Source organism: Phodopus roborovskii, unplaced genomic scaffold (genome assembly GCF_943737965.1).
Source record: "Phodopus roborovskii unplaced genomic scaffold, PHOROB, whole genome shotgun sequence".
Classification (NCBI taxonomy): Eukaryota; Metazoa; Chordata; class Mammalia; order Rodentia; family Cricetidae; genus Phodopus; species Phodopus roborovskii.
Window position 1 is genome coordinate 15,581,618 of NW_026126413.1, and position 24,956 is coordinate 15,606,573.

The window sequence follows — 24,956 nt, forward strand, 5'->3', positions numbered from 1 at the left end:
ACTGCCTTAGAGGAAACACTTTTATGCACTCAATCTATAAGGAAAGCTAACTTAGGTTCTTTCAGGGAAAGAGAAAAAAAAAAAGCCACAGAATCAATGATTTAAGCATAAAGCAATAAAAGTTAATAAACCGAAGGCTGTAGTGGAAGGAATTTTTTAAAACAATAAAACATTTCCATGAAATCACATTGGAAGAAGTAAGAGCAAGTAATATTGAAAGTAGGGATGTAAAGGAGTGAGTCACAAGTAATCAAATGGGAAAGAACAGAAAATAAATGAGTACAGAGAACAAAACACCAATCATTATGTAAAGTGGGGGGGAAACAAACTCAGAGAGGGGGAGAGAGAGTGGGGGAGGAGGGGAGGGCGGGCGGGCGGGAGGGAGGGAGGGAGAGAGGGTTTCCATGGGACGGCAGAAGGCAGCGGACTATACATTTTTAAAAATGTGGGAAGAAGATAAGGCTTTAGGACAGAAGAAGAAACAAGCAAGGTTAAGGGGAGACGGGGAGCGGCAGTATCTGTTCCCCTCAAATGTAGCAGTCACGCGTCTACACACACAGATATATTTGTGGATACAAACATGCACACATGTGAACACAAGCATGGATACACATGTAAGTGTTGATCATAAAGTGCCTGTTATCTCATAGACTCACACAGCTATATTAGCAGAACTTTCTCGTGACTAAACTGTCCTTCTATGACAGGCAGGGTGGGCATGCCTACAATCCCAGTGCTTGGGAGCCTGAGGCAGGAGGATGATGTAGCAAGGAAGCAAAAGGGGAGACTACTGGGAGTAGGAAGAGGACCAGCCAGAGGCGAGAGAGGGTAACGGAAATGGCTGTGAACAAAAGACAAAACACACATGAAACGTGGACCTTTTTTCTATGTACACTAAAATAGTGTAATAAAAAGTTGAAAAGGAATTGCTTTTGGGCAACAGAGAATGGATAATGGTTCAAGTGACCATCATGAGCCACTTCTTGACAGGGTGGTTTCTCTAAAATGGAGAGAACAAATATCGGAAGACACAAAAGAAGAAGTTTCTGAGGTAAAGAGATGAATCCAATTGCTTGAGGTCTCTCCCAACATGAAACTTTCATTCAAGCAAACATACAGTCTTAATCTTCTGAGCCATGTTTCAGAGGGGTCCCTGAAGTTAAAGAATTGTTTTAAATAAATAACCCTATAGGTACTATGGAATTAAAATACATCCCCTGAGGGAGAATTTCAGCCTTCTCTTTAGTAACATTTAATGTAAATGCTTGCTAGAAAATAACTACAAACCCCGGATGATGGGAGCTGGAGAGATGACCGCTCAGCAGTTAAAAGCACTGCTGTCCTTCCAGGGGATACAGGCTTGGTTTCCGGTACCCACATGCAGCTCACAACCGCTTGCAACTCCAATTCCAGTGCATCTGGCGCCCTCTTTAGGCTTCCTCAGGTACTGCATGCCCACGCTGCACAGACATATACGTGCAGGCAAAACACCATATACATAAGATAAAAATAAAATTTGAAAAGGAGAGATTCTGTTTTAAAATTTTTGTGATGAAAACATGTGGATTGGTAAGTATATGCCTTATATATAAAGCTTGTAGAACAGAGGTTGCTTGTCTTACTTGGCTTTGCTTCTGTTTTGGAAATGGTCTCATTATGTAGCCTAAGTGGGCCTCAAACTTATGATCTTTCTGCCTCCTCGATGCTGGGATGACAGGTGTGTGCCACCATGCCCAGCACAGATAGGTACATTTTAATAATGCAAAGTTCCTGATGTAGAACACTTTATGAGTCCTTAAAAAAAAGAAGTACTGCATACCCAAAGACAAGTTTAAAGTCCTGCCATGATTGGGAAAGTCGTGGATGGAAGGGCTGTTGGTGACCACTGGGTGTGTAATCGTCTTCCCAGAGCTCAGCTCCACTTAAGTTATAAATCTTCATAGTATAAAAATAAATCAAAGAGTTACATGAAGAGAAGGACCTAGAAGTGTGGATGTAATTTTTTTCTTATTCTGCATTGTGTTATCAAAGCTGTCCCTCACTGATTTAAAAATAGAGATTTAACTATATCAAAGTTTCAAATATTATTATTATAAGACAAGAAAGTACAGAAGAATTGATGAAAGGAAAATTAGGATAATGACCTAAAACAAAATAGGATTAAATAAATAAATAAAAACTGCATGCTAACACACACACACACACACACGTGCTTGTGTGCCCTTAAAATGCAAAGAAGTAAACCTACTGATTAAAAAGACAGAATATAAATTGTATTAGCAAAATGTGTCTTTCATGCTAATGGCAAAGCAAACTAGGAAGACTTGGGTAAAAATTATACAGCACATTCATGTATTGATAGTCTGAAACCACTAAGAAAATAATACCTGCATAAGAAATGATGGGCTCCCAAGGACTGCAAAGCCTTCCTCCTCCCTAGGCCACACAACTCCTCCCTGACTCCTGTCCTGGGGCCTCCCACTGCCAAGCAGGCCCCTCTCCCTCTTCTGCATTATGCTGCCCGGCTCCCTACCAGCCTTTGCCAATACCCAGCACAAATGGTACCACTCTCCTTCCTTCTCGCTACGCCAGCCAACTCCCTACCCACACTTCCCAGGGCCTTATGCCAACAAGGGGGGGAAAGGCCGGAAATGAATAAATGGAAACAAATGGGAAAAAACAATATAAAGAATCAATTAAATGAAAATGAAGAATTGGCTCTCTGAAAAGGTAAACAAGATTGATAAAGAAAGGGAGAGAAGACCCAAAATTAGAGATGGACAAGGAGAGATCACCATGGATATGTGGGAAAATTGCAAGGACATACTTTAAAAACCATATTCGAACAAATTAGAAAACCTAGATACATTTGGCCGAGAAAACAATGGAAGTTGAGATAAATGAAGTAACCGGGATAAGAAACATATTGAGTGACATTACCCAAGCAAAGAGAAACAAATGCCTCATGTTCTCTCTCATATGGGAACCCTAACTTTGAGTCTCTAATTTTGTATATTTAATGTGGACTAGGTGTCCAAGCCAGAGAACTACAAAGAGGTCATGGGGAGGAGAAAAAAGGAAGTGGGGGGTGTGAAGGATGGTAGAGTGTAGGTGACATAAAAGTAGAGAAAGAATACTCAGAAAGGAGAACAGGGAGGGGGTGGGGATGGGAAAGGGAAAGCACAAGGAAGGAGGCTACCTCAATCAAAGGGGGCATTTAAAACCACATGGAAACCCACCATATTGTAATGAAATTAAAAAGACAATTTGTAATCTTAGTTAAATGATACAGTTAGTGAAGTCTTGGTAGTAGAACACCTCATAGGTCCATGGCCCTGAGCTTGATCCCAAGCACTGAAATAATACCTATTATTAGTAGTATTATTATTTAGTATTATTATGTGGGCATGGTGGTACATGCCTATAATCCCAGTTCTTTGGGAGGTAGAGAGAGACAGGAGGTTTAGGAGGAGTTCAAGGTCAGCCACAGCTACATAGCAAGTTTGAAGCTAGCATGGGTTATGTGAAACAAGCTCAATAAATGGAAGACTGTAGAAATGAGCCTGGTGAGGTGACATGGTCACAGAAAGACAAACACGGTATGTACTCAGTCATATATGGATTTTAGACATAGAGCAAAGGATCACCAGCCTACAATCCATACCTCCAGAAAAGCTAGGAAACAAGGAGGACCCTAAGAGAGACACACATGGTCACCTGGAGAAGAGGAAAGGGACAAGATCTCCTGAGTATATTGGGAGCATGGAGGGAGGGTGGAGTTAGGAGAAAGAGAAGGGGAGAAGAGGGAGGGAGAGGTGGGCATGAGGGAGCAGGAAGATTGAGTCAGGGAAAGAATAGAGGAGAGCAAGAATAGAGATACCATAATAGGGGGAGCCATTATAGGTTTAAAGAGAAATCTGGCACTAGGGAAATATACAGAGATCCACAAGGAAGACCCCCTTATAGATTAACAATCTAAGCAATTGTGGAGAGGCTACCTTAATTATCCTTCCCCAATGATGAGATTGATGACTACCTTATATGCCATCCTAGAACCTTCATCCAGTAGCTGATGGAAGCAGAAGCAGACACCCACAGCTAAACACTGAGCTGAACTCCTGGAATCCAGTTGCAGAGAGGGAGGAGTGATGAGCAAAAGGGTCGAGACCAGGCTGGAGGAACCCACAGAGACAGCTGACCTGAACAAGGGGGAGCTCGTGGACTCCAGTCTGATGGCTGGGAAACCAGCATAGGACCAAACCAGACTCCCTGAATGTGAGTCAGTTAGGAGGACTGGGCAGTCTATGGGGCCTCTGGTAGTGGATCAGTATTTATCCCTAGTATAGGAATGGGCTTTGGGAGCCCATTCCACATAGAGGGATACTCTGTCAGCTCAGACACATGCAGGAGGGCCTAGGCCATGCTCCAAATGATGTGACAGACTTTGAAGACTCCCCATGGAAGCCTCACCCTCCCTGGGGAGCAGAAAGGGGATGGGATGGGGGTTGGTGGGGGGAGACAGGGGAGGAGTAGAGGGTGCAAGAACTGGGTTCGACATGTAGAACAAGCTTGTTTCAAATGTATATTTTAAAAAATTTCAAAAATATTCCACCACAAAGGCACTCCTGGAAAGACACACGTATGTGGGAAACCGGTATAACTGACGGTCGCCTCGCCATCTGTGCCGCATCCTGCTTCTTTGCCATAGTGGCTTTGATCTGGGATCACAAGCACCCCTTTCCAGAGTCCAAGCCAGTTTGGGCTTTGTGTGTTAAATCCTATTTCATGATGATGGGAATTCTGACCATTTACAGCTCATATAAAGAGAAGACCATCTTTTCTTGTGGCCCACAGAAAAGATCCCACAGGAATGGATCCTGATGATATTTGGCAACTGTCCTCCAGCCTCAAAAGGTTTGATGACACCCTGACGTTGACCTTCATCACTGGAAAGGCAAAGCAGCGGCGGGAAGCCGAGTTCACCAAGCCCATTGCTAAGTTCTTTGATCACAGTGGGACACTGGTCATGGATGCATATGAACCTGAAATCTCCAGGCTCCATGACAGTCTCGCCACAGAAAGAAAAATGAAATAGCCAATTCTAAAATCTCTTTTCCTTCTGGATCGTACGAGTTACTGGTGGGTAGGGAAGAAGCAGAAAGCTTAAACTTGGTCAAGTATGAAATAAATAAATAAATAAACAAACAAACAAACAAAAAAGCCCATTTAGTGCATTCTGATTAAATAGACTTTCCTAGCACAGATATGCAAAGTTGTTATCTCTGATGGCTAGCTGTAGCCTCCATGGTCTGCTGAGTGGATTTTTGTTGTTGTTTTCCTTAAGAAGCAGTTTTTGTAAAAGCTGAGCATAGCATACTTTTCCCTTTGTACTTAACAGTACTTTATTTAGTATAGCTTTGTGCCATGCAGTGTTTGAGCGCGTGGGTCTTAGGGACTTAGGTGGGCATGGTGTTCACCTACAGTCCCAGCTCTTGGAAGGCTGAGGGAGGGGGGGGTTGAGTTGAGCCATCCTGAACTGTAGAGCCAGGCCTTGTCTTGGGGAGTGGATGTCATTAACTGTTGCTGACTTTGTGTTAGTCCCTGCTTCAGCATCTATTTCCTTCAATCCAGGATACAACTTCTTATGTCCAACAGCTTTACTTAGACACCATTTTTGTGGGCGTGTATATAAATCTGACTTGGGGAGAATTATTTTTTTAAAAAAAATACAAAATAGTTCTTTGTTTAAAATAGACATGCCTAGCTTCTACTTCAGGAAAACACCAAATGGCGGATGACGCGGGTGCAGCGGGAGGGCCCGGAGGACCCGGGGGGCCCAGGATTAGGAGGCTGCGGCAGCTTCCATGGAGGCTTCGGCAGCTGTCTCAGGGGGTGTGGTCGAGGCCGTGGTCGAGGCCGTGGGGCTCGTGGAGGTAAAGCCGAAGACAAGGAGTAGGTCCCTGTCACCAAGCCGGGCCGCCTGGTTAAGGACATGAAGATCAAGTCCCTGGAGGAGATCTACCTTTTCTCTCTGCCCATTAAGGAATCCGAGATTATTGACTTTTTCTTGGAGGCATCTCTTAAGGATGAGGTTCTAAAGATCATGCCAGTACAGAAACAGACAAGGGCTGGCCAGCGGACCAGGTTCAAGGCTTTTGTCGCTATTGGGGACTACGATGGTCATGTTGGTCTTGGTATTAAGTACTCCAAGGAGGTAGCCACTGCTATCCGAGGGGCCATCATCTTGGCCAAGCTTCCCATTGTCCCTGTGTGGAGAGGCTACTGGGGGAACAAGATTGGCAAGCCCCACACTGTTCCATGCAAAGTGACAGGCCGCTGTGGCTCTGTATTGGTGCGTCTCATCCCTGCCCCCAGAGGCACTGGCATCGTCTCTGCTCCTGTGCCCAAGAAGCTACTGATGATGGCCGGTATTGATGACTGCTACACATCAGCCAGGGGCTGCACTGCCACCCTGGGCAACTTTGCCAAGGCCATCTTTGATGCCATCTCTAAGACCTACAGCTACCTGACCCCTGACCTCTGAAAAGAGACTGTGTTCACCAAGTCTCCTTATCAGGAAGTCACTGACCATCTTGTGAAAGCCCATATCAGAGTCTCTGTTCAGAGGACCCAGGCTCCAGCTGTTGCCACCACATAAGGGGTTTTATACAAGAAAAATAAAGTGAATTAAGTCTGTTTAAAATGAAAATAGACATGCCTATTACATTTTGTGCTCTTAACCAATTAAAGAAGCTGGTGGCATTTTTACTTTTATATTCTGTTTTCCACTAGTATGCTCTGTTGATTTGTTTGTGCCCTTTATTAACTGCCATTTTCTAAAATTTTTTCAATAAATGAAAGATGTGAAAAAATTATCAAAAAAAAGAAAGACATGAGCCTAAGTAAGAATTAATAGAAAATGTTGAAAAACAATGTGTATTAGTCCATTTGCATTTAATGAAGGATATATGCCATAAGTATATATATATATATATATTTATATACTTATACATATGTATGTTATATGAATATATATTTTCCAATATGGAAGTATGTATGCTTAGTGTGGTAGCCATGGAATGGAGAGCTGGTGAGAGAAATACCCAAAACAGGAAGGGGTATATTATCTGGCGTGTTTACAGTTTCTTCTGTGGAGAGCTAATCAAGAGCAGATCAACTTTCATGGAGTTTTATCACCTCTCCGATTCCCTTTTAACAGTGTACCTCCCTATTGCCTGTCACTCGGGATGGACCATTTCCAGTCCTCTTTTACCCTTGGTATGTCAGTAAAGTATCTGGAATGAAATCCCTAAGTGCATGCATGGGCTGGGGGGGGGGGGGGCATGTAACCAAATTCGTACACATCACACAATACTGGTTGTACCAAAAAATAGTGTTAGGGAACACGTGAATAAGGGAGACCAGCAGACTTTCCTATACCATCTGAAATTCTAACAATGGGTTAGAATCAATAGTGAAAAGTAAGAAAAATACAAGTTAGTTGTAGCTGGCAAAAGACAGTCACTGTACTAAATACTAAGCATCATTTGGTGCTCCCAACAGACACAGTACACACGAACACAAGCCTAAGTTAGACAGCCCTTTCATGAGACAAAATAACCCGCAAGTGCTCTCATAACACAAAAGAAACATTCCATGAAGGTTTTCTGGGAGAACCAATGAATTAATTTGGCCAAAGAAGCTTTCTCCCGGCAATGAAATTCAGAGGAGGTTACCTGAATCCTATAATAAATGACACTTTCAAAACCACAAAAGATATAAACCACTTGCAAAATGACCCTTTACTGTGGCGACTCTCGGAACTCTCCAAAGCGCCACATTCAAGCTTAACTACTGCTGGGCCTTTCTTTAGGGGAACTCAAACAGGCTCATGTGGTACTTCCTGGAAGCATGAAGAATATATACTCAGTGTTTAGAGGACCAAGTGAAAGTGACTTATACCATATCCCCCAGACTCTCTTCAAGTGACAGATGTCATAAGTGGCCTTTAGTGATTACAAGGTTGCCAACACTCTAGTGACTACATAAAGTGCTACATACATTGTAGGTATCTCAAGCTTCACCCATTTTCTTCAGACACCTGCTTAGCTGGTGGCAGGATTGATGTTGCATTAATCTCTTTAAGGACTAATTTAGTCGAGTCTGTAGTAGCAATGAAGTGGCCTCTTTTTCTACTGCTCCGGTAAGGGTTTGCAAAAAAAGATCTAGACTGGCAAGTGTGGGCGCAGAACCCAAAGCAGCTGTCTTTCTACTTTACATTCTCACCAGGCCCACTGGAGACAGGAGGGAAAGGCCTCAGGAAGTTAGGAGTGCAGACTCATCATTCCCAACCACTCTATAGACAGTTAAGTTCATGCCGACTTTTTAGAGGGTCCCGGCAGGTGGATGAGCTGTGACAAGGACCTGTTGGCTTATGCTTGTAGTGAGGTAGTCCTTCTGTAGCACTGACCACGCCCATTGGGGGGTGGAGCGATGGGCGGAGGTGACCTGAGGAAGGAGGTCGGAGGGGGCCAGGAAGGCGCTCTTTTTCTGGCGTGACTCGGACAGGAGAGGATCGGGTTGAATTTCCTGGTGTTCATCTGTCTAGGTTGTAAGTTATTTCTCCCTGAATAAACATCTATTCGGCCTATTTGTTTATCCTGATCCTTATTTACCGCAATATATGCTGGTCCCCAAGGGCTGACCATCAGGCTTCATTCCAAGTGAGTATTTGAAATACTCATTCTTGCCCACTTGTAGTTCAAGTACAAAGCCCTGGAGCAGCTAGAAAACAACCATGCAATCATGCGTCCATCACAGCACTGACACTTCGTTTCAAATAACAGCATCCCAACTAACGTGAATGAAAATCTACATATTCTCCTCACTCTGTAAAACAGACTGGGGACTGGGGACTGAAAGGTTCAGCCCATGGTGGCATTTTCTTGTTGGAACCCCAGCACTAGGTACCTACCCATAATCTTTTTGTATCATGCATTTTTGTGGCTTAATTTCTATTCCAACAAAGAATGGCATGAGGGTAATTACAGAAAAAAGAATAAATGACATTAAGTCACAAATTTGGGCACACTGTCACCCTCTGGGGACCTGCCTTGGTGATCTTTCTTCAGATAGTCTTTTACTTAACCCTGCTTTTCTGTCATGCAGTGATCACAGGGTGCTGTGGGGTAGAGGTTCTAGACAGAATGAAAAAGAGATCACAAAGCATTCATGTTCCTGCACACGAATGCTACTTCTGCACATGGCATCCTAACTGGGTGCAGAAGACCTGGCCACCGATGCCTCTCTCATCTTCCTTTTGCTATGAGCTCTTGGCTGTTTCGTTTTCTGTTCTCTGATATGGCTGGTGACAAGTGGTCTAAGGTTTGCACTTCAGGGGATGGATGAATTCCCTTTAGACTTCTAGCCTAAGCCAAAGATACTTCTGGACAATTTCTGGCATGTCATCATATCCTAGTTATCCGCTCCAAATGTTCGAACTTCAGTGGAATTCCAGGAAAACGGTCTGGTTAAGGTAGGATCATGAGTGTCCTACTCTCATGTTGAGTCCTGTAAGCTTGCAAACTGTTATTGAGTTGAGAGAACATAAAAACAAAAGCACCTGGTAAAAGAGGCCTTCAGCCATGTGGTGATGGCACACACCAAAAATCCCAGCACTGGGGAGGGAGAGGTAGGTGGATCTCTGTGAGTTCAAGGCCACCTTCATCTACAAAGCTACCCAGAGAAACCCTGGAGAGAGAGAGAGAGAGAGAGAGAGAGAGAGAGAGAGAGAGAGAGGCCCTCAATGTCTCGGTAACAAGGACTCATCAGAAACAACTGGCTCAAGGAGCATCTTCTGAGAAAAATAAATAGAACAAAATGAGATGTGGTGATTCCAAAGAATTCCAGTCATGGGGGGGGGGGGGAGAAATGGATCAGTGGGTAAAGTGTTTAACCCTGAGCATGAGGACCCAAGACAGACCAGAGCCCTAATGAAGTGGATGTGGTAGCACACCTATAGTCCTCGCACTGAAGAACCAGAGACAAGAGGATCTCTCCCTGCTGGCCACAGGCTAGCCTAGTTCCAAGCCAGTGAAAGGCCCTGTCTCAAAAAAACATGGTAGATAATGACAGGTAAAGATACCTCAAGTTAACTCTGACCTCTGCTCACTCAAGCATGCACATGCATGAGCACACACACACACACACACTACACACACACACACACACACACACACACACACACACAAAAGAATTCTAGTAATTCTAGTCACTTAGAACTCCTGTAAAGCAGTTTTTGTTTTGCTATGTTTGTTACAAAATATGATGTGGGTCTCCTTGTAAATGTTCAAAAGGAATTAATACAAACAAATATATTATTATTAGAAGCATTCTGAATTCATTTAATGTTAACTTTAAAAGAGTAAGTAAGACAACAAAAATATAACTTGAAAATATAAGTCAAGGTATGATACTATTGGTTAGGAAAAGGTTAAAGGGGGCCTTTTATAATGAAGTATGAATCATAAGCTTGATAACATGACATCAAACAGTGAAAAGCAAATGAAAGGCTCCAACCAGGCAAGAACTGCCTATGCCCCTCTTAGTTTATTCTACCGTCTGTGCAGCAGGTCTGCCGAGAGCCAGAAGTTACCTGTCTGAAATGCACAGGACACTTCCTGCTGATGTCAAGTGCACTGCCAGAAACCCTAAATGTTTTCTTTTAAGACAGGGTTCCTCTGTGTAACAGCCTTGGCTGTCCTGGAACACTCTCTGTAGACTAGGCTGGCCTCGAACTCACAGAGATCCACCTACCTCTGCCAAGATTAAAGGTGTGTGCCACCACCACCCAGCCTAAATGTTCTTTATGCAGGCTGTTTTCAAGGCTGAGCTTGTGACCCTGGGAATGAAACCTTGTTGTTTAACCAGTCAAGGATATGTTACACTTGTTTGTGTTGCATTTGCTTAATTGCTATGTTACAAGGATACATTTGTTTCACCTTGCCTGCCTAAGGCACCTGATTGGTCTAGTAAAGAGCCGAACAGCTAATAGCTAGGCAAAGAAAGGATAGGCAGGGCTGGCCAGCAGAGAGGATAGGAGAGGAAATCTAGGCTAAGGAGGAAGAATGAAGGATTTCCCCGGGGCAAGAAGCCAGGCAGTCTCCAGCCAGACACAGAAGTACTTGAAAGTAACTTATTGGGGGGTGGGGGGAGTAGATAAAAAGAAACAGGTTAGTTTAAGTTAAAAGAGCTAGCCAGAAATGTGCCTAAACTAGGCCGGGCATTCAAGACTAACAATAAGTCTCTGTGGCATGATTTGGGAGCTGGTAGGTGGCCCAAGAAGATCAAGCCTGGTACAGAAACTTCCTGCAACTCCCACAGAACTAACTGCCAAAAGAGGCATCCATCTACACATGGGAGGAACTGTTGCCTTCCCTGCAGGACTGGTCTTCAACCCAGGAGGCTTGCCAGAACCAGAAAGGTGTTGAAGCCAATTAAAGAGATGGGCACCAGGAAGGTCCCATGAGCATTAGCTGTAAGGAAGACTTTAATAGCAACCACATGTCCCCCGGGCATCGTGGCCTGAAAGCCTTTGGTACCCTGTGGGCTGGGCTGGGCCCTTCCTCCTGCATCCCGTGATTGCTCATCACGGCACTCCCTGCATTGTTAATGCTGCCTGACTTTCTTGCCTCTCTCTGGTCCTGTAAGGCCAGGCACTATGTCTTATCTAGCTGAGCATCTAATAACCAGCATGCAGTAGGGTAGATGAGAGTTGATTAAGTGAACCTGGACTGAACTGGCAAGGTTCCAGCATGACCGACTCACTTGGAGTCCCTGGGGTAATGTTATCCCAGGGTTTCATCTGTGTTTCAAAAAGCAAGCGTCTGCTCACTGATTCTCCAGGGTGCTCATGGTACAAGAGGGGCACCTTTGTCAAATCCCCTTTTATCCTGTCACTGGGGTCTGCCGTGCAGCTCCATTGTCCCTCTGCTTTGGAGTCATTATCTGCTCGGCATGGAAAATGTCCTCAAGAAAATGCAAGCACTAATTACATCAATGAAAATAATCCTTTCAAATGTGCGATGATTAACGGCACACCAACAGTTATTCAATGATCATTCTCTAGTCTTTTGTTTTTAAGGGAAAGTCGGTTTTCTGCCTACGTGGTGGGTTTTCCTAGAATCCTTTAATGCACCGACTGTCTGTCCTCCTGGAGAAATCCTCCAACCCTGCCTTAGCCCGTCCTGTCTGAGTCACTAACTGAGCTGTTTTCCCTAGCCTCGCTTCCAAGTTCTCTCAGAAGCCCTTTCCTTCTAATGCCTGAGTTTTCTGAACCTCTAGACACTCAGCCCTAGACTGCTATCTCACCCGCCTCGGTGGGAGTCAGCTGTGGAGTCTGTGCTCCGTGCCTCCACCATGAAGGTGGCCCTGGTGCTGTTGAGATGGGGGGGGGGGGTGGAGATGTTGAGAACGGCAGAGGAGGTGACGATGGCAGAGGGAGTGAGCAGGTGCCAGGGGAGGTTGTGTGTGCAGGAGGAGGGGAGAGAGGGAGAGGAAGATGGCAGCAGGGCACAGTCCTCCCGTGTTTTGGGGACTCCCACACCTCTCTCCGGATGTTCTCCAGGGCCCACCATCTCTGTGTGATACAGGCAGATGTGAAGCTCATTCTGAGAGCCCCGCCCTGTGCTACGGTGGAGGTGGAGATGACGACTATCCTGGTTGGCTGTTGACCTCTGGGCCTCTCCTAGCTAATGCCCTTCCATTCAGTGTCACCTTCTCTGCCAAGGGTTCACTGGCTGTCACCTCGTCCTCTTTGACCGGATGGTCCTTTCTTCATATTTCTACAATAATGCTTACCCTGTGATAGGCCTGAACAGTAAATTATACCCTCCCTTGTGATTTTAAAATTGATGGGAACGTACACATATATACAGATGCCTAAGAAATGGCACTCACACTATCAGCTTTATAACATAACAGATGAAGCTGGATGGGAGAGAGCACCAGCCCTGCAGCCAAATGAGCTTCCTAACGTGGCACAAGCACTCTGATTGGCCTGCTTTATCCATCTGGCCACACTGAGCAGCTGGAGAACTTCCGGCCTCCCTGACAGAGCAGATCAGTCAGGAGAGAGGAGTGCAGGTGATCACACCTGCTAAGAGGGAGCCCCTCTCAGAGGGAAGGGAACCGGCAGCCACTGGAGAAGAACGACCTTTAAATTAACACATCACTCCCTCCAACACTGTGGGTGTCAATTTCCCCTCATGCCAGCCAAGAGCCAAGTTACCCCTCCTGCTCCAGGGAGCGGTGAGTGGCAGGTGTCAGGCAAGGAAAAACCTTGTTTTCCATATCGGAGAAAATTCTGGGACACAGACATGAGAAGAAAGAGGCAGACAATACAGGTACACGTGCACACGCAGCATAACTTTCTTTAGAATTCTGTCTGTCACACTAGACTTTGCCAGATGCAGGGCTATCTGATTCATCTTTGTGCAATTAAAGAGATCAGTCATCTGGCTACCACATAGGCTTCCTTTGTTCAGTGTCAACTGACTAAATAAGTGAGTAAGCCATGTATCGGGCCCATCTCCTGTCCTTCCCACCTTGGTAATGACATAAATCAGGGACCGAAGTCTCATGGAGGACCCCATCCTGACTACAGAGTCTGCAGGTCACGTGATGGAAACTGTAGATTTCCTTCAGGCCCCAAACCAGCTGCCAAGTCATGACACGGAGACTTATTATTAGTTATGAATGTTCAGCCTTAGCTTAGGCCCATTCTTTCTAGCTCTTATAACTTAAGTTACCCTGTTTCTCTTCGCCTACATTTTGCCTCAGGGCTTTTTACCTTTCTTTAATTCTGTATATCTTACTTTCATTGCTTTCTCTATGTCTGGCCGGCTAGGCCTCTCCCTTTTCCTCCCTCATTCTCTTCTCTCTCGTGCCTAGACTTCTCCTCCTACTTGTTCTTTCTGCCTGACAGTCCTGCCTATCCCTCTACGCCTAGCTATTGGCTCTTCAGCTTTTTATTGGAGCAATCAGGTGCCTTAGGCAGGCAAAGCAACACATCTTCACATCACTAAACAAACGCTACACATCTTTACATAGTTAAACAGATATTCTGTACCATAATAGGAAACTATTGGTGAGCAGAGTCCTGTAGAGTCCAACTAGACCCCATTAATCTATCTCATCTTCTCCTCCCTGAGACACTGGGATGTCCTTGACTCCCCAGGGACCAGATAGACAGCAAAGCTATGCCCAAGATAACTCACAAACATGCATTGTAGGATACTCAAGTTATGGCTGTGCCCTGCTTTGTTATTAGAGTTAAAGAGCATAGGCAGGAAGGACCTGCTGGAACACTCTATTTCCTTATCTTTCCAAAATCAACAATCCCAAAACATACCTACTTTGAAGCTTCTTGAATCCAGGACCCAATATTTACTCCCAAGAAATGCTAGCCTTCAACCTGAAACCACAGCTCTGCAACTCGTCCACTTCCTTTGGAGTAAAGACCAGTGACTTCCAAAGGGAAAGCATCCTTCTGGCCCTGTGATGGGGACAGGCATGTAGCTCTGTGTCCCCAGGAAGAAGAGCTGTGGAGACAGTGGCATGCCCCCTTCTGGGGAGATGTGACTAAACACAGGGAACGGTGATCTGCAGTGAATCTTACATGAGTCCACTCACTTCATTGTAATGTGCCTCTCTTTCATCTACCTATAAACGGAAATAGTAAAACATGTCTCTGAGGGTTGCGGTGACAAACAAACTCTATACATCATGCTCAGAGGTGACCAGCTGTTGCTGTTAGAAGCTTAATAAACTCAGAGAAATTTAATTGGGATTGTTATTCTTGTCTCCATTTTATGAATTTAAAAAAAAAAAAGTACCAAGGGGTTACAGGAGGTGGTTGGGTCTGAAGCTTACGTCTTCGGTTTTACTGCCAACTCCGTGAAACCTCGCTCAGAACAGCAGGTTGACTTGAGGCCTGTGGGTACCATTCACGCGCAGTTTTATTTTCCCTGCTGCAAAGCAGACAAGGAGGTCAGTGTTGTCGGCAGCTCACCTACCATTTCAGACTCGCCAGACTCCTTTTGGTTTCCTCCATAAAAATAAAAGTGCCGAGCTCAGAATAGAACAGCACACTGGAAAAGTCTCCCAACAAAGGGAGACCCGGCGGCAGAAAGTAGGAGCTGGCCTTCAACTTGGCATCCACTTGACCCAGAGATAGAAGATAGTGATGTCATCACTTCCCAAGCTGACCCTGACCCTTCCTAGCATAGGGGTTGATGAAGAGCTGGGGGGAGGAGGGGGAAGAGCCCCACTGTTTCCTTACAGCGAGCGCATTACACAGACACAGAGCAGCTTATGTTCAAAATCCCAAAGGAATGCCTGCCAGGAAAATATAGTTCTCCCCCCCCCCAAGTCTAGAATCTCCCACTCCATCCCTGCCGTGTCTGGAAGTCCAGACCCATCTTCCAGTACTTTCTAGGGGTGAAAAGTGGTTCTATTTTTAAAACACAGTAACTTTTCCCTTCCTCTACCTGAACACACAAACAGCTGCCAGAGCCGTGCATCATTTTGGAAGACCTATGAATATCAAACTCAAGATTGCCATGGCTCTCAGACATGGGGTGACCGTGCTGCTCATAGAATCCCCCTCTCCAGAGCTTGCAAAGGGCTCGCCTGGATGAACCCAACTCAACCATGCGCCAAGTGTGTACTGAGGCAAAGCAGCGTTAGTCCCACCTTCAGAGCTCATTTCACCTGCAAGTTCCAAGGGCTCCAGAAGCTAAAGAAAGCACCGTAATAGCAAAGGCTGCCTTTCTAAGGCACTTACCTAAGCAGCAGGAGGCACACTAAGTCTGTGTATACATTATCTAATTTGCACCTAGTCTCAATCCATGAAGCTGTTTCTCTCCTGTGTGGGGAAAAAAAGCTAATGATTGCAGAGCAAAGTCACTTGAGGTGCTCGGGTAGCGAATGGCAGGGCTGGCATCCGAATGAGGGGCTGTGCAGTCCCCAGTGTATTTACTATATTGCCCCCTCCTTGGGCACAGCATCCACTGCAGATGCCGCCTGTCCTCCTCACCAGGCAGCTAGAGTTACTCACTCAGCAGTTCTACTGAGCACCCACAGTTGGCCAGTAGCTACTAGATGCAGAGCGTACAAGGTGGCCAGAGGTTACCAGCTCACTAAAGAAGACCGGGAAATCGCAGTCAGTCCACAATGTGTTCTGTGAAAACTGACACTTGAATGCTCAAATACATGTCAGGAAATCTAAGAAGAAGAGAGGGTAGTGCTAGCTAGCCTGGATCCCCAAGACACTGAACTCACAAACTCACCCATGGTTAGAGTCCAGGACTCAAGGGTAGAGGGCAGGTCCTTACTGTCCTGTATAGGTAGCATCTGTGGGTGGAGCAACCATGTTCTCCCCTGCCTCAAGAAAAAAGCCTGTGCATATGAGCTATGGGAGCCAGAGTGGTCCTGGGATGTGGACCTGGGCTGGTTTAGTGCATACCAGTGTGGGGTTCTTGATAGACAACCTGATAGCACTTAGACCTTGAATGCCAGCCAAGAACAACTATGAACTCAAGCGGCTCCCCAGACTTACGGCACCATACCATCCCCAGTAGGAAGAGCAGTCTATCTCTGCCAAAGAGATAGGAAAGGGGGGAGATGTACTTGATTCTGACCAAGCCTTAACTGATGAATTTGACCACACTGAACTGGACGTGACTAGAGTGGGCCTCTTATATCAGTCAGCACGGTGACTGGAGATGGAAATCTAGTCAAGCCACAGAGAAATAACACTAAGCCTCTCATCTGCACATGAGAAGTCAGAACCCCAGTGAGCTGTTGGTGAATCTGGCTGAGCAGAAGAGGAGGCAAGGAGAATTGGGCCATGTTAAGTCACAGTTCAGTCAGTGTTTTGAGGACGCCCTGGAGGAGTGGCCTTGAAAATGGCAAGTATCATGAGTTGAACTACGTACCCCTGAAATCTTCACATTTCCTTAGGATGTGGCCTTGCTTGGAAATACAGTGGTAGAACACGTAATTAGGCGAAAATGGGGCAGGGTAAGGCCCCACTTCATTATGAGTGGCGATTCACTACAGGTCCTTGTCTGGCATGGCTGCACATGCCTGCAATCCTGAAATTTAAAAGGATAAAGCAGGAAGATATTAATCCAAAGCCAGCCTGGGCTACACAGTAAGAAAATGAGGACGGGGGATAAGAAAGAACAGGAGGAGGAGGGAGAGGTGGGCACGTTACAAGAGCAGAGAAGGCAAAGATCGTGGTGGCCTACATACCCAGAAACAAACGCCGAAATCGTCAGCAAAGCAGCAGAAGCCAGGAGGGTGTCATGGAAAGACCCTCCTCCTTGGGATCCCTCAGGAGAGCCCAACCCTGTGAAACCTCAGCCTGAGACAACCCGAGACCTGCCAGTGAGCCAGCACTGAATCCTCACCCAAGGCTTAAGTGCCTCTGCTTGTCAGTGTTTCCTGAGGCAGGCCCCCTGGTATAACAACGCTGCAGCATCCCCACCGCAGCCGCAGCATCCCCACCGCAGCCACAGCATCCCCACCGCAGCCGCAGCATCCCCACCGCATGCAGCCTGGGAATCTGCGCCTACCCTTTTCACCAATGCTTGCTCCTCCTCCTTGCTTTATCTGACCCCTGATTCTGAGGGGAGGACCCCCCAACCCATGTCACCCCAGGACACACACGGGGAAATGCCTCTCCTGGCAGAGCCCCGGGCCTGTGTTTGTGCTTCTGGAAGCACGGATCTCATCCCTGGTCCTCTCTTTACCTCTATCTACACTTAGAGCCAAGAAACCCTTGCCTGTTACCTGGGGTGAGAAGAGACTTGCTCTGACCTGTCCCTTTCGCCTGTGCTCAGTCCAGGAGCGCAGCTGATAAATACTCCACATGGCCTTGCTTCTCAAGGTCATGCTAGTGCTACTTTTTTGATATTAAAATTCTCATTTTGACACTGCAAAGAAGTCAGCTTCCTTCTCTGCACTGCTGTCAGAGCATCCCGATGTTCCCTAGTATGATGGAAGCTTCTGAAAAGCAATTTTCATAAGAACACACACACACACACACACACACACACACACCCCATTGGCTGTATTCTTCTGCCTGATTCCCTGCTGTTAGGACAAGGGTAACTGACTATGAGATGGGCTAAGATAGTCGACACCTTACTAGGGGAAAAAAATGGAAGCATTAAGCTGTGGGGTTTTTCCCCCTACTGAATCCGTATCATGCCTTCCTTCCCCTTGCCACCCCACCCATTGCTCTGGATGGTACACTTGAACTACCCCAACGAGGAGAGAAGACAGAATTCCACTTGGTCCCCATGTACATTTCCCTAACTAGTGGTAGAATTCATAGGATCAATAACCAGAGAATTTTTTGATTTGTAAGAACCTGGGCAGAGCAAAAACAAAAAACAAATGATAAAGTGTGACAGAGGAGTCCGTTGGCACAGAGACACATGATGTCTGTGGGGCAGAATCCAGATCTGTAGGGGCCAAGAAGGGTTCAAATAAACCTCAGGCGTAAGACTGGAGTGTGGAGAAACAGAAAGAAGAGAGAAGTAAAACCCAGCAGAGGAAATAACCGAAACATGGCTGTCTAGAGTCTAGAGAGTCTAGGTTCTGGGTGATGTTTCCACTATCCACGAGAATGAAGAAGCTAAATTTTTACAGGGGAGATTGTACATTACATTTCTACAGCATGCCTGATATGTGGCTTGAACCCAATATAATCACTGTTAATTCCTCACCCCTTCCCTCGGCTTAACAAGAGAAGCCCACAGTGTGGTCACTTACGTTCTTTTCTGTGTGGATAATCTCTGCCTTCCTGCATCATAGCTCTGCATTCGCCACAGATTGCCACGCCCTTTCATAGCATGTGCTTACCGGCACTCTGACCCATGCTTAGACTTCAGACACTTTCCTTGACCACCAAGAGCGCCTATGTCTGCCTCCACACCCCTCCACAGAGTTGCTGTTTCCTTCATCGACTTACTTTGTTAGTCAACTGTCTATATTCGAGATAACCAGCTTATAAAAAGATTTCTCTTGACTCAGTGTAGAAGGTTCCGGTCTATAATCAACTAGGCCTATTGCTTCTGGTCCTAAGATAAAGTAGCAAGATTATTGGAGTACTGTAGACTGCCGAACTGTACATCTCCGACATCAGGAAGCAAGAAAGAGGAAGAAACTGAGACCACCTATCCCTTTCAAGGGCACTCCCCCAATGACCAAGAACCCTGCCAGACATCACAGCCTTTAAAGGTCCCACCACTTGCCAACACCACCATGCTGGGGATCTGTCTTTAATACATGGACTTTCCCAGGGAAGTCCAAGATCCATATCATATCATTACTCCACCTTTAGTTGTTTCATTGGGATTTCGTTGTTCTGACCTCCCTCGGTATACAAAATTCATGAAGGTAAACACTATTGCCATTCTTGTTTAATCTTCTATTTCCAGGGAGTAGCCCGCTGCCTGGCGCTCCTAAGTGTTTGTCAGATGAAGAAATGAATGAACCCAGCTCACTGCTGAAGTCTCTTCTTCGATGGAGAAAAGAGAGAGAAGTGTTCTCTGCTGATGTGGGTAACGCCTCACAACATCTGTTTATAGTACCCTGGGGAGCCTTTCGCTTTAACAAGCTCAAGAATTTACATTTCCAAGAAACACATGTGGTTACTAGTGACATTAAACTAGTCGTGAGCAACCTTTTCTGGTTGAGAGCCAACTCAGGAAAAACACAAATGTTTATGATCAGCATTTTAAAATTTAATGTGGAAATGTCTTTAGTGAATCTTCTGGGGTTGGAGGAATCGTGAGGAGTCTTACCATTGAGATGGTGTACTCTGCTGATCAGATAAATATTAATGAGCAAACAAACATTAGTTCTAAGCCTCTAAAATGTGAATATGAGCAGCAATCCATAGATAATTATGATATAGTAAAAATATGTCTTTTGTATTTGTCTCTAGCCCCTGCCACAGCACAGGAAAATCTTTGGAGTTTCCTGGATGATAAGGGTGACGAGAATAGCCTCTGTGATTCACAGCTAGCCCTTTCAATCTCTCTACGGGGACTACAGCTGTCTACAGGGACTCTAGGGCGGATATTGGTCATCAAAGGAACCAACCATGTGATTAGGAGGCTGAAACTTTTAGTGCCAGACAACTAGAAATGGGGGAAGGACAAGAGGTTGGCTCAGTCGTAGATGGCAGTGACTTAATCACATAGATATGAGGTCTCCATGAGGACATCCCCAGGAAGGCGCTCGGAAGCTGGGGAATCAGTAACGATATGGAGATGCTTAGAGGCTAGCCGGCCTGCAAAGGCAATGGATGGTCTGCACCCTTTCTCACACATTCCCGACTCGTACCCTCCACAACAGTGGTCCTCAACCTTCCTGATGCTGTGACCCTTTAATGCAGTTCCTCATGTTGTAGTGACCCCCCCCAACCATAAAATGATCTTCATTGCTACTTCACAACTGTAATGTTGCTACTGTTATGAATCATAATGTAAATATCTGTGTTTCCCAATGGTCTTAGGCGGTCCCTGCGAAAGGGTCATTGGACCCCAAAGGGGTTATGACCCACAGGTTGAGAACCACTGCTCTATAAAAAAACTAAAAGTAGCAACTCCAATGCTTCGCTGCATTCGGTGAATTTGTTTCTGAACCTAAGCATTGTGAGGAACTCTTCAGTGTGTAGAGGCCAGACAGAAGTACCATTGACAGCTCTGTACCCGGCATCTGAAGTAGGGAGCAGTCAGGTGGGACCAAGCCTTTGATTTGTGAAATCTGATACTTAAAGCTAGAATTTGTGGGCAATTAATGCCAGAATGGAATTGGATTGTGCGACACCCAGATGACATCTGAAAGTTGAGTTATTGGGGGGGGGGAGAAATGTTGCAGTTTTGAAGTCAGAAACGATCTTTTCTATAGTTAGCATATATCGTATTTTTTAAGTCATAATCGTCAAAGTAACCCAAGTGCACACATGTTATCTCTTTTGAGCACAGAATAACTATAACGTTTAATCCTTTTTCATTATTAAAAGATACATACTGTGTAAATATATAGAATAAATGTGAAATTTTAAAATACATAAATATATATACACCAGAGAATCCTAACATTTCTACAGATAGGGAGAGTTGCTGGAAAAGATATTGGAGAGTCTCAAACTCATCAAATTAATTCTTTCTTGAATAAAACCAAAACCCTACTATCCACACTTAATAAATGGGGAAACCAAGCCCGATGGTGAGCCGTTGAGCCCAGTGTTGCATGGCCACTGGAATATGTCCAGGACATTTCACTAACATCTCTGCTACCTGTTTATACCAGGCTTTGAGGTAAAGTGTAAGGGATAAGAAGACATAGAAGCTATGTTCCCCAAAACATATACAAACCCTCCTCAGCCGGGGCCCCCTCCTTTCACAGTGACAGACTTACTGCTCTGTCAGACATGAGAGTCTGCAGAAAGACTGGAGCCATCACCAATTTCCTAGGGCTCTCATGTCTGCCAGTGTCCTGCCTTCCTGTCCCAGCACTTGAACTTGCCTCCCACCCTTCAAGATCAAGAACCTTCTAGATGGTGGCTATGCCAGAGGATATTTGGAGGAGGCTGGGTCCTTGTGAAACTCACTGGTGTGTTAGAATAGGTTTGTTCATAGAGAGAAACAAGCTGACTGAATCTGGAGTGTAGAGTGCATGACCCTCTCCAATCAGAGTGAAGACTGTGTGTCGGGTATCTGGCTCAGGTCACTGAGATTGCAGCGTGGAAGCAGAGCTGCATTAAGGGCGTGTCTTAAGAATGACAGCACATGTGAGGGCTGGAGAGATGGCTCAGTGGTTAAGAGCACTGGCTGCTCTTCCAGAGGTCCTGAGTTCGATTCCCAGCGCCCACATGGTGGCTCCCAACTATCTGTAATGGGATCCAATGGCCTCCTCTGGAGCAGAGGAACATGCAGACAAAGCACTCATATACATAAATAAAAATTTTTAAGAGAAAAGGAATGACAGGGATTTACTCAAGAGAAACTCAAGAGCTGCCAGAGGAACAGAGCAGGGACTTGCTAGCACTAAGCTAAGGCAGAAGCTTATTAATCAAGAATGAGGCAAGAGCCAAGTTACTGGGATGAAACAACAAGGATTCAGTGTGCTAGCAACAATGCTGGCTTATTAGTCGCTAGTTGCCCTCTTAGAAAAACTTCAAATTCCTCTCCCTCATTTTGAGGGTCTTTCAAGAATCTAGGGTAAGGCAGAAACTAGAAAGAGGCATAACCACTAGACAGATATGCATTGGTAGTCAGTATGTGTCAGTCATGATACTGTAGGGGCAGTGTAGGACTGAATACAGCAGGCAACCTTTCCTTGCAGAGCTTCACATGTAGGAAGCATACAAACACAACTGTGATGCCATGTACCAGGTGCCAAGAAGGGATAAGATGCAAGCATATCCACTGATGGAAAGGAGGCCACAAGAGACAAAGCTAGCACATACAAGGGGGAGGGTAGGAATGCCAGAGAAGCTTGGGATTAAAGATTCCCAGGGTATGAAGCCGTCTAACTATGTGTGGCATTGTGTTTACTAGTGGGAGCTATAGCTGCATCTCAGCCACTCATATGTAAGAATGCTAAGCTTGAGAAGGATAACTGGTTGACCTCCACCGTCTGGCGGAAGGACTAGTTTCAGTGATTTGAGGTCCTGCCATTCTCCCAGCCCAGTGGGGCAAATCGTTTAGTATCTTTTAGCCCAGGGTTGGTTGCTTCCTGCTGGAGCCTCATCTGGACAGAATTTGACTCATCATAATCCTTGATTCTTGGCCCATGCTCGTTGGTTAGCCCATCGTATGGCGCAGACTCACTCCCGTCGCTGCACATAAGTTATCCTTTTTGAACTGTTATATAACATCTCATTATGTGAATGTGGACATAGATCTCTGATCTGTGTCAGAGTTGGCAAGATGTATCAGTGCAGAAAGGAGAAAGTGTTAACTAAATAGAACTGTGAAATAAAATAATTGCCCATATCCTGTAAGATAAAAGAGAATCTACTAAGTGATTCCATATGTAAATATCTACTCCAGATGAATAAAAGTCTTATGTGTCACAGTCCCATCGCTGAGCCTCCACGGACATTCCACATGCTGGCTTAAAGTGGATGTAATGCCTCAGGAACCCAGCTTAATCCAACAGAATGACTGCGACTCTGACACTGAGCCCAGCCAGTGCCTAACACTAAAATAGGCTGGTACATCAACATGGAGAACAGGGTCTAATGCCCCTTACAAACCGGAAGATCGGGGCATGTGCCCTCTAAGCCAAACATTCAGCCACATGTTGATACCAATTGATACCAGAATAGAGCCAGCACCGCACAATTTTTGTGACCCACACCCCATCCCACATATAGGTACATGATGCTGGCGGAGTTAGAAACCAATGCAGAGGCTCCCACAGCCCCTTGGCCCCATACGCACACTGGTGAGGGGCTTAGGAAAGCATTTCAAATTCAACCTATGCCCCACCTTCACAACACGTTTAGATACATGGGGGTGGCACTGTCAGGACTCAGTGGCTGTCGCAGAGGGAGCACTGTGAGCACCTCCACAGCTACTTTTCATGCACTACCTGAACCTATGCCAGAGCCTGCTCAGAGAGAAGACTTCCGTGAAGTACAGTAAGCATCCGCAGAGTCTGAGGAAACCCACAGCACCCAACTGGGATCATGTACTGACTCATATTGATTTTAGACAAAGAGCAAATGATCACCAGCCTACAATCCATACCACCAGAAAAGCTAGGAAACAAGGAGGACCCTAAGAGAGACATGCATGGTCCCCCAGAGAAGGGGAAAGGGACAAGATCTCCTGAATATATTGGGAGCATGGGGCGGTGAGAGAAAGAGAAGGGGAGAAGAGGAGGGGAGAGGAGGACATGAGGGAACGGGAAGATTGAGTCAGGGGAAGAATAGAGGAGGGCGAGAAAAGAGATACCATAATAGAGGGAACCATTATAGGTTTAAAGAGAAACGTGGCACTAGGGAAATGTCCAGAGATCTACAAGGATGACCCCAACTAACAATCTAAGCAATAGTGGAGAGGCTGCCTTAAATGCCCTTCCCAAATAATGAGATTGATGACTACCTTATATGCCAACATAGAGCCTTCATCCAGTAGCTGATGGAAGCAGAAGCAGACACCCACAGCTAAGCACTGAGCTGAACTCCTGGAATCCAGTTACAGAGAGGGAGGAGTGATGAGCAAAGGGGTCAAGACCAGAAACAAGTAGATAATTGAAACAAAACAATGAATGACACAAATAAAAATAAATTAGTAAAAATATATAAATCATGAAAGAATCAAACATAAACCTCGAAATGAAAAGTTTAATAATTAAAAATACACACAAAAGACACAGTCAATATCTAAATAAAGAAGGAAAAGACTCTAAACTTTAAGATATAGATTCTGAAATATTCCACTTGGGGAAAAGAAAGGGAAGGAGGGTAGGAGGGAGGAAAGAAGGTAAGGGAGAAGACAGACTGTCTTAGTTTGGGTTTCTACTGCTGTGAAGAGACACCATAACCATGACGACTCATAGAAGAAAACATCGAACAGAGGCTAACTTACAGTTCCAAAGATTTAGTCCATTATCATCACAGTAGGAAACATGGCAGTGTACAGGCAGATGTGGTGCTGGAGGAGCAGAGAGCTCTGCTTCTGGATCAGCAGGCAACAGGAAGTGAATGTCTTGAGCATTTGAGACCTCAAAGCCCACCTTCAGTGACACACTTCCTGCAACAAGGTCACACCTCCTAGTAACTCCACTCCCCATGGGTCTAAAGGGACCGTTTTTTATTCAAACCACCACAGAGACAGAAGCAAAACAACAAAAACCTGAGA

The 24,956-nt window shown here is 45.5% G+C and overlaps 2 pseudogenes; both read left to right on the forward strand.

Annotated features, from left to right (window-relative positions):
- The first annotated feature begins 2,651 nt into the window (after positions 1-2,651).
- Positions 2,652-5,107, forward strand: LOC127221021 (signal peptidase complex subunit 2-like; annotated as a pseudogene).
- Positions 5,108-5,787: 680 nt separating this feature from the next.
- On the forward strand, positions 5,788-6,692 carry LOC127221038 (40S ribosomal protein S2-like; annotated as a pseudogene).
- Positions 6,693-24,956: the final 18,264 nt, after the last annotated feature.